A 10667-nucleotide genomic window follows, 5' to 3' on the forward strand; every position below is an offset into this window, starting at 1 on the left:
TGAGGGGCACCCCCTTTCCGCGGCGGGAAAGGCGTGGGGGGAAGCCCTAGGGGCATGGGAGAAATGTGGGGGCTGAGCAGGTTCCAGAGGACGCACGGGGAGTGCTGGGGCCCACGGAAGGCAGGAGGGGCGGAGAGAGATGGTGGGGAGGGTCCCGAGGCTCCGTGGAGTGTTAGGGGCCGTGGAACGCGGGGCAAGGGGCAAGACTTGAGCCTCGAGGCTGGCGGCTGGACTCGGAGGAAGAGGGCTTTGGTGTTGGCCGAGAGGAGCAAGCACAGGAAATCTGAATTTGGGGAGTGGAAAAGAGCTTCGCGCGGAGTTAGGGGTGAGGAAGACGGGGATGAGGGGAAACTCCGGAGACGGGCTAGGTGCTGTGGAGGCACCTGGGGCGCGGGGAAGACTTGGGAATTAGGAGTTGAGAAGAACAGATGTGTGTTGTGTATGTGTGTGTACGTGAGTGTGTGTGTGTGTGTACGTGTACGTGTACGTGTGTACGACTTTCGGAAGAGTTGTGCCAGGGAGGTTGGGGGGCAGGGGGATCTACTAGCAGATTGGCTAATGGAGAACTGGAAGTATCAGACCTGGGGCAGTGTCTGGGGAAAACTTCAGGAAAAGTGAAGGAAAGGAGTTTATCTTGGGGAAGGGGACCTTTTGAGGGGACCAGGCCCCTCTGCTCCAGAGTGCTGGCATGCGGAGTTCTGGGCTTATCCGAGAGAGAGCTGGGTCGGTAGGTATTTGGGGAGACGGAGGACTTGGCCCAGGCTGGGAACCGAGTGTTTGTAGCTCGGCGTCTCCTTGCAGAAGACTGGAATTGGGGCAGGAGACCATGGCACTTAGACTCAAGGAGTGTTTCTTGGCTTTGGATGTAGCACTTGCTGTTTTTGATAAGCAAGGCTTCCTCCTGTTCTCTGAGGAGGGATGGTTGGGTTCACTCAGGGAGAGCGAGAAAGGGGAGGCCATTAGACTTCCTTTGAAAAGATTTTAGGTAAAGCAGCTCATCTTTCTTTGGTCAAAAAGCCAGGGAATGGAATGCCCTTTGCTCTCTGTGTCGGGCAGTCCCCTGACATGTGGAATCTTGTTTCCTTTGGCATCACTTGTACAACTAGCCTCCCCTTTATCCCATGCCCACTAAATGCCTCAGGCACTGCCAGAAAAAAAGAGGCTGTAAGCCTAGTCTTTATCCCATTCCTCATCTAGCCCCATCCTGAAAGATGCTCATCTGACTAATGATGGGAACCTTGTAGTTGTGACTGCAAAGGTGATGTGTGATTTTTTTTTTCCTGTGTAGTATCATTGGTCAGTTCTGTTATTTTAGCTTTAAAGTTGATTGTTATTGCAAGAGTGGGATTGAATTTCTAGATGCTTAGAAAACTCGGAGGCATTGAATGCAGGAGCTAGTCTTAAGAATTAAAGAAGCATTTGTCAGCACCACTTGTATCTTCTGTATCTAGGGTGATCTCAAGCATGGACTGTAACCTCCAATACTTTTCTGAACACCAACCTATGGTGTTTAAAGAGAGTGACAGGGATTACTGAAAACACTGAGAAGAGGTATTATTACACTGATGAAATTTAGAAATAAAGCTATCTTGAGGAGGGTTGTTCTCTTGCCTGCCTTCTTTCCCACCGGGCTCTTTTTCTTCCTTGTTTACACTAGTTCAGCGTAGGAAACTTGGCATATTGTTGCTGCCAGTTTGGTAGGGGAGGATCATTATTTCTCCCCACCCCCTTGTGAGTCGTACCATGTGAGTCAAACCCTGCCCTAAGAAATTAGTTTTTAGTTCTTTAGAGTCAGTATTTATTAGTACAATTACTATGGCTACAAAACCAGTGTAATGAATTTTATATGCTTGAGCTGTGTGTGTGTGTTTAACAACTAAGATTGTTTGTTTTTAGGTGTTGTGAAAGATGAGGCCCAGTGTGGATGAGAAAACAACAACAACAAAAATCATAGCTGCATGATAAAATTTTATTTGAATTTTTAGAAAAGTTATTAGACTCAAAGACACTGAGTGGCATATATTCTGATAAGATGTTATCTCTGTATAAAATAAGGTATGATACATTTCTGAACAAAGGAGTGAGCCATTAAAAAAATGTATTCTGGTTTTAAAGCAGTTAGAAGTTAGTAGCTTCTTAGGAATCCAGGCAGTTAAGTGATAACTTAGCTTTAAGCCTCATTATTTTTTGGTTGTAGAAGTCATGTTTTTTATTTTCTTTGATTATAAAATGAAAAATCATTTGTGAACTGAAAGCAGTAAGGCTTGTTATTCTTTTTTTTTTAAAATATATTTTATTGACTTTTTACAGAGAGGAAGGGAGAGGGATAGAGAGCCAGAAACATTGATGAGAGAGAAACATCGATCAGCCGCCTTCCGCACACTCCCCACCGGGTATGTGCCCGAAACCAAGGCACACGCCCCTGGCCGGAATCGAACCCGGGACCCTTGAGTCAGCAGGCCAGCGCTCTATCCACTGAGCCAAACCGGCCAGGGCAAGGCTTGTTATTCTTTTCTAATGAAAGCAGTTAGCTCAATAATCCAATATTGTGTTTTTGATTCCTATGTTGACCTGGCTAACTCTGTCTTGTTAGACTTTTGTTTTAAACAAATACCCGTCATAATTAGCAAAATCTAGTTAAAAAATACATGCATATTTGGTCAAAATACTTGTTGTTTAAGTAAATCTCTAGAATCTAGAAATTTATTGTTTTTAAGTGTCATTTAATGTCTAACTGGGACCTGTTGAGATGGCCTAATACAGGTTGGCAAAATAGCTCTCAAACTGCTGTAGTTAACCTGTTGGGTTTAGGATAATTAACCTTCCTGTGACTTCATAAGTGCCTGTTTCTGGTTGTAATAAATAACCACCATTCAGTTGTTTGATGACTGTTAAAAAATAATGTGGAAAATTAAAAAGTATTTTAAGCCCTGGCTGGGTGTCTCGGTTGGAGAGTCATCCCATACACCAAAAATGGTGCCGGTTGCCCTAGCATTTTGGCTCAATGAATAGAGCGTCGGCACTTGGACTAAAGGATGGAGGGTTCCATTCTAGTCAAGGGCATGTACCTCATTTGCAGGTTGCAGGCTCAATCCCCAGCCCTGGTCAGAATGCCTGTGGGAGGCCACCAGTCGATGTGGCTCTCTCACATTGTTGTTTCTCTCTCTCCACTGAAAATCAATGGAAAAATATCTTCCAGTGAAGATTAACAAAAAACAAAAAAACAAACAAAAAAAACATGTTGCCTGTTGATCCCCTGTTGGGGATGTTTCGCTCTTTCTCTCCCTTCCTCTCTAAAAAAATCAATGGAAAACATACCCTCGGGTGAGAATTAAAAAAAAAAATTTTTTTTTTAAATGAAGGTCATGAGTATCCTAAAATGAGTTGGAAAGACTGTTTTTGTTTTCCAAAGTAAGAATTTTTTTTTTTTTTTTTTTTTTTTTTTTTTTTGTAACAACTTTCTAAGAAGCTGTTGAAAAACTGGTTTAAATGGAATGTTTTGGCCTTATTAATTTTATACCCTGTAAGCACAGATTTTTTTTTTTTTTTTTTTGCTTAGTCTTAGGTTGGGTGTGCATTATGTAATTTCTCTTTATTTATTTTAGAACCAAGTATCATTTCAGTTTAAGCATTTTTATAGTGTTTATATTTGAGCTAGCAGCCATGCTGCTGGAAATGGGTGGAATTGCCTCTAACAAAAGTAGTCAATTTTCAATTCCCAATTTATGAGTGCATAAAATGAATAAATGGTGTAGTGAAAAAACAGTATCTGAAGCCAAACTGAAATGACTTGTAGATTAGTATATCTTTCTATAGCTGGAATATTTGTTTTCATTGAATTTATTGGGGTGACATTGGTTAATAAAATTATATGGGTGTCAAGTGTGTAATTCTATAATACATCGTCTGTATATTGTGTATTTACCACCCTAAGTCAAGTCTCTTTTCATCACCATTTATCCCCCACCCTCTTCTACCTCCCCCCACTCTGTAGCTGGAATATCTTGCAGTGACACTATTGGGCTGTGAATATAGAACCTGGATTTCTAAAATTGGAAGTTGGTTTAAGAGTTTATGTAGTTCATTCCAGTTTCTCCTGCAGAATTGCATGTAACCCTTCCAAGAGAGCTTATTCTTGCGTCTCTGAGGGCAGAAATTTGTATGATATCGTATAGTGTTTAATTACTTTTCTAGTTAGAATTATGTCAAAACTTAAGTCTCTCTTACTGCAATTTAAGCTTTTTTTATTTGCTTATATCCACTTTAGAGATGGAGAATATCTAATGAACATTACCCTTAAGGGGCTAGAAAGCTTCTATTCAAATCACTAAAAGTTTTCAACCATTTGTAATTTAAACACATTCAATTTAATGGCTTCTCATCCTTTAAGGTAGTCTAATACATTTATATATTTTTTTCAGGGGTAACTAACAGGAGTTAGAGGAGAGTTTACATATGATTTAAAAAAAAATTGTGGTAAAATATACATAACAAAATACCATTTTAACCAATTTTAAGTTCATTGTTAAGTAATGTAACCAAGCCCTGGCTGTTTTGGCTCAGGGGATGGAGTGTCAGCCTGTGGACTGGGGGGGGTCCCAGGTTCTGTTCCAGTCAGGGGCCCATGCGCGGGTTGCTGGCTGGATCCCTGGTGGGGGTCGTGCGGGAAGTGGCTGATCAGTGATTCTCTCTCATTATTAATGTTTCTGTCTCTCTCTCCCTCTCCCTCCCTCTCTGAAGTTAATGAAAATATATTTTAAAAAACATTTTAAATTTCCTTCTGGCCTTCATAATCAGTTTTCTCTGTTACGCTTTTTTAATTGTTTATTGATTTTAGAAAGAGTGAAAGAAAGAACGTTGCTTTGTTGTGCATTCATTGGTTGCTTCTTGTATGTGCCTGACCAGAGATTGAACCTGAAACCTAGGCATATCGGGATGACACTAACCAATTGAGGTACCCAGCCAGGGCTCTGTTATGTTTTTCTTTCTTCTTCTTTTTTTTAGTTCTCATCCAAGGATATTTTTCCATTGATTGTTTTAGAGAGAGAGGAAGAGAGAGGGAAAGACAGAGAGAAATATCTATGTGAGAGAAACATGTCAATTGGTTGCCTCCTGCATGCGCCCGACCGGGGCCTGGGCTAGCAAGGAGCCTGCAACCGAGGTATGTGCTCTTGACCAGAATAGAACCCGGGACCCTTGGGTCTACAGGCCAATGCTCTATCCACTGAGCCAAACTGGTTAGGGCTTTTTTTTTTTTTTTAATCTTTATTGTTGAGAGTATTACAGATGTCCCCCCTCATCCCCCTCATTGCTCCCTTCACCCAGTTCCCACACAGCCCCAGGCCTCCACTACCCTATTGTCTGTGTCCATAGGTAATGCATACATGCACATATGATCTTTATTTAATCTCTTCCCATCCCCAACCCCCCTTCCCTCTGAGAATTGTCAGTCTGTTCCATTTCCATGCCTCTGATTCTACTTTATTCACCAGATTATTCTGTTAAATAGATATCTTATTCATTTATTTTGATTTTTAGATTCAATTGTTGATAGGTATGTATCTGTAGCCATTTTGTTGTTTATATTTTTGATCTTTTTCTTCTTCTTCCTCTTCTTAAAGAATACCCTTCAACATTTCATATAATACTGGTTTGGTGGTGGTGAACTCCTTTAGCTTTTTCTTGTCTGTGAAGCTCTTTATCTGACCTTCAATTCTAAATGATAGCTTCGCTGGGTAGAGTAATCTTGGTTGTAGGTCCTTGTTATTCATCACTTTGAATATTTCTTGCCACTCCCTTCTGGCCTGCAAAGTTTCTGTTGAGAAATCAGCTGACAGTCATATGGGCACTCGCATGTAGGTAACTAACTCCTTTTCTCTTGCTGCTTTTAAGATTCTCTCTTTGTCTTTTGCCCTTGGCATTTTAATTATGATGTGTCTTGATGTGGTCCTCTTTGCGTTCCTCTTGTTTGGGAGTCTACACTTCCTGGACTTGTAAGTCTGTTTCTTTTACCAGGTAGTGGAAGTTTTCTGTCATTATTCTTCAAATAGCTTTTCAATATCTTGCTCTTTCTCTTCTCCTTCTGGCATCCCCATAATGCGAATGTTGGTACTCTTGAAGTTGTCCCAGAGGCTCCTTACACTATCTTCATATTTTTGGATTTTTTTTTCTCTTCTGATTGGATGTATTTTGCTTCCTCATATTCCAAATCGTTGATTTGATTCTCGGAATCCTCTACTCTACTGTTGAATCCCTGTAAATTACTAATTTCAGTTCAAGCATGTCAAACTCGCAGCATGCAGCCCGCCTGCCACGAGTTTGACATGCTTGTTTCAGTTAGTGTATGCTTCTTTCTAACTGGTTCTTTTTCATGTCTTTGACATTCTCACTAATATTCTTGTAAGTCTCACTAAGTCCCTTGAAGCTCTCATTAAGATCCTTGAGCAACCTTGAACTCTGTATTGAGTAGTTTGCTTGCTTCCATTTCATTTAGTGTTTTGTGTTTTTTTTCCCCCCTGGAGATTTCTTTTGTTCTTTCATCTGTGACATGTTTCTTTGTCTCTGCATTTTGGTGGCTTCCCTGTGTTTGTTTTTTTTTGTATTAGGTAGAGCTATTATGTCTCCTGGAATTGGTAGATTTGCCTTGGTGTGGTCCAGTGGCTCAGTTTCCCCAGTTACCTGAGCTGGGCACTCTAGGTGTGCCCCTGTGTGGGCTGTGTGTACAGTCTTGTAGTTGAGCCTTGATTGCTGTTGGCATCACTGGGAGTTGACCTCCAAGTCAATTGATTGTGAGGACCAGCTGTGACTACAGTGGAAGAGCTATTGTGTAGGAGACACCCTCTTGGAGCAGGACTTGCTTCAGTAGGTTTTTGGTGCTCACTGAGTCTGCCCCTTGAGTGTGTTGCTTGTGGATGTGTAGAACTGTAATCCAGTATGGTCTGATGTTGTCTAGCCATTGTACTGGCTCTGGGGCCACCTGGCAGGAACTACAGAGATATCTGCAGATATTTGCTACTTGTGTCGGGCTAGGAAGTGCCTGCCCAGGTGAGGCCCAGCTGTGAAGCAAGGCAGGCTGGTGCTAGTGCCAGGTCTTGGGCCTCTTACTGAAGATTGGGACACGCTGACGCCAGCTGCTGCTTGTTTGAGCCAGGACAGACCATTCATATGGAAAAGCAGCTGCAAACAGCTTGGGTGGTGCTGCAAGTTGGAGGGTCTCAGGGAATCACCAGGGTGGAGTGAACAGTGTGAGATATGCTGATGGAAACTCAGATATGGCTGCCAGTGAGCTCTGTGAATGGGGGAGGTCCCAGCACAGGAACAATGACCCCTCCAAGCACTCCCGTCTGGAAGAATACAGCCCCTGAGTTCCTGCCCTTGTGCCAGACAATCCAGTAGTTCCTCCTCATATGTCCCTGGTTCTCCCAAAGCCCCCCAGCACTGGAGCTCAGAGGGAGTGGAACTGTGTAAGTTTGTTTACTGACCCTTTAAGAGGAACTGCCTGAGACTCCAGTAGCCTCTGTGTCACTCACCCACAATCTCCGCTGGTTTTTACAGCCCGAAGTTATGGGTACTTATCTTCCCAGCACTGGTACCCTGGGCTGAGGGGTCTGGTGTGGGGCTGGCACCCGTTGCTTCACATTGGAGTCCTCTGCAGCTGAGATATCCCTCCTGATTAAAAAAACGCCAAATGTGAGTGTTGGACCAAGCGGTTCTGTGCCTCTGCCCCTCCTACCAGTCTCAGTGTGCTTTCTTCTTTACTTCTCTAGTTGCAAGATTTCCATTCAGCCAGGTTTCAGGTGGTTCTGAATGATGGTTCTGTATTTTAGTTTGTAATTTTGATGTGATTGTGGAAGGTGGCAAGTACCAGCTTTTACCTATGCCGCCATCTTGGTTCTTTCTGTCTCTGTTATGTTTTTAAAGTGAGTTGTACTTTAGCATTTATGACAAGAGGCAAATACAGGTAATACTTCTAGATTTTTAGAGGACATTAGCTTAGGAGTTAGTACTGGCCTTATTTCTCAGTATAAGTAAAATATCTTTCACTAGAATATAGACAACATCGACTGTTTCTCTCCCTCCTAGCCATTAGGCTCGGGCTTTGCAGTTTGAGTGTTGCAATATCTTAGGTTGCCTCCAGGTATCTTTAGGAAACAGTGTTTATTTTGTGGAATACTATATATCTGTGCCCATCATGGATGGAACAGGTATTTTCTAGAAAACTAACTTGGGATATCAATTTTGTAAAACAGTGTCCTATTGACTATTGTCAAAGGCAAGAAAATAAATAAAGTAAAATAAAATAAAGTTAAATCAGAATCTAGATGTGAAAATGTAGTGTACCATCTCACAGTGCCTCCCTTGCCTGGTCTTAATCTATTTCTCAGTCACCTGCAATGCTAAATGAGTTTCTGATTTACTCTCTGGGTTACATGTGTGAATCTAGGAAAAGTCCCTTTATGACAGATAAAACTTGATATTAATACTAGTTTTCTAAAAAAATGTGTGCCAAAGCTGATTGATATTTCTCTTGCATCAATGTTTCTGACTCTCTATCCTTCTCCCTTCCTCACTGTAAAAATCAATGAAATATATATTTTAAAAAAATGTATGCCAAGGAGCAGTTTTAGGATTGTATGATATTCAGTGATAGAATGTTATACATTCTTTTACGTTTTTAAGGTTTGGAGTTCTTGCTTTGGACATTCTTCTTCTTCTTTTTTTTAATCCTTACCCAAGGATATTTTTCCATTGATTTTCAGAGAGAGTGGGAGAGAGGGAAAGACAGAAAGAAACATCGGTGAGAGAAACACATCGATTGGTTGCCTCCTGCATGTGCCCCTACCGGGCCCGGGGCGGGGAGGAGCCTGCAACCAAGTTACATGCCCTTGACTGGAATCGAAACCAGGACCCTTCAATTTCGATGCTCTATCCACTGAGCAAAACTGGCTAGGCAGTACTTCGTCCCTTTTTATCGGTGAACAATATTCCAGTGTATGCTTATATCACAATTGGTCCATTCATATATTGGTGAACACTTAAGCCATTTCCACCTTTTGGCTATTGTGTATAGTGCTGCTGTGAGCATGTGTGTACATGTATTTCTTTGAGTGCCTGTTTTCAGTTCTTTTGGGTATATACCTAACAGTTGAGTTGTTGGGTCTTATGGTAATTCTATGTTTAACTTTTGAGGAACCACCAAACTTTTCCACAGTGATTGAATCATTTTACATTTCCCTTAGCAATGTAGGAGGGTTTTTCTGTACCCTTATCAACACTTTTCTTTTTTTAATTACAGCCATTCTAATGGGTATGAAATGGTACCTCATTGTGAATTTGATTTGCATTTCTCTAATTACCAATGGTATTAATGTCTTTTCATTTACTTGTTGGCCATTTATATATCTTCTTTGAAGAATGTCTATTCAAGTCCGTTGCTTTTTTAAAAACTGGATTGTCTTTTTGTTGTAAGAGTTTTTTTATATATTCTGTGTACTAGACTCTTATATGTGATTTGCAGATATTTTCTCCCATTCAGTAGGTGTCTTTCATTTTCTTGGTAATGTCCTTTAATACACAAATATTTTTAATTTTGATGAGGTCCAATTTATCTAACTTTTTGTTGTTGCTTGTGCTTTTGTTATTTATTATATCTAATAATCCATTGCCAATCCAAAGTTATGAAGATTTACCTATGTTTTACACTAAAAGTTTAATGGTTTTCTTATATTTAGGTCATTGATTCATTTTGAGTTAATTTTTGTATATCTTGTGAGGTAGGAGTTTAACTTCATTCTATAGAGTTTAATTTTTGTCATGTTATATGCTCTGGGACAGGCTTCTCATTGACTCTACATTAAAAATATTCTTTACTTATAGTATATATATTTTTTACTCTCTTTAGCTGTCACTAAAAATTGGGCCAGAAAAGAGTGCAGATTGACTAATGGGGGGCACCCCAAACTAAATGTGTTTAAAAGGTCAGTTTATCCTCTTACCCATCCCCAACCAGCTTTTCTTCTGACTTTTCCCTATTCTCTTAATAGCTCCAATGTTCCCCCAAGCCTTAGGCTTGAACTGAGTTATTTCCAATGCCCTCTTTTTCCTGGACACCCCAGATCATTTGCCAAACCCAGTTCATTTCCACTCTGCAGTGCACCTCCCAACTGTTTCTTTTTTCCATTCCTTTTTGCCACCACTTAAGTTTGTAGGTTGTGTTACTACTCAAACAGGGTAACATAGGAATAATTTCATATTGGTTTTCTGCACCGGGCTTTTTTGCTTCTAGTCCATTTTATGGGCATATTACTACCAGATCAATCTTTCTAAGTCACAGCTTTGATCTGGGTCCATCTTTTCTCAGCAATCTTTAACAGTGTGTGTACCAGAGAGAGAGCAGAGAGCTTTAGCTTGACATTCAGGGTCCTCCAAAGATTGCCTCTACCTTTCTGTCATGTCGTTGTGCTGAACTCCTTTTTTGTGCCCCATTCAAACTGGTCTGCTGCTCATTTCCCGGTATATACTTTTGCTTTCCCAATTTAAAACTTTTTTCTTTTATCTTGAATGCTGCTCTTTTCTCTCTTTATGTCTCATGAAATACTATTGCTTTTTGTAACATCATATGCAATACATGCCCCTTAACAGCCTTCTCCCTAAGCATCTGATACAAT

The 10667-nt window shown here is 40.9% G+C and overlaps 1 pseudogene; it reads right to left on the minus strand.

Moving 5' to 3' along the window:
* LOC102239665 overlaps positions 1–10452 on the minus strand; it is a 14963-nt pseudogene extending 4511 nt beyond the window's left edge.
* Positions 10453–10667: the final 215 nt, after the last annotated feature.

The sequence above is a fragment of the Myotis brandtii genome, unplaced genomic scaffold, assembly GCF_000412655.1.
Source record: "Myotis brandtii unplaced genomic scaffold, ASM41265v1 scaffold687, whole genome shotgun sequence".
Taxonomy (NCBI): domain Eukaryota; kingdom Metazoa; phylum Chordata; class Mammalia; order Chiroptera; family Vespertilionidae; genus Myotis; species Myotis brandtii.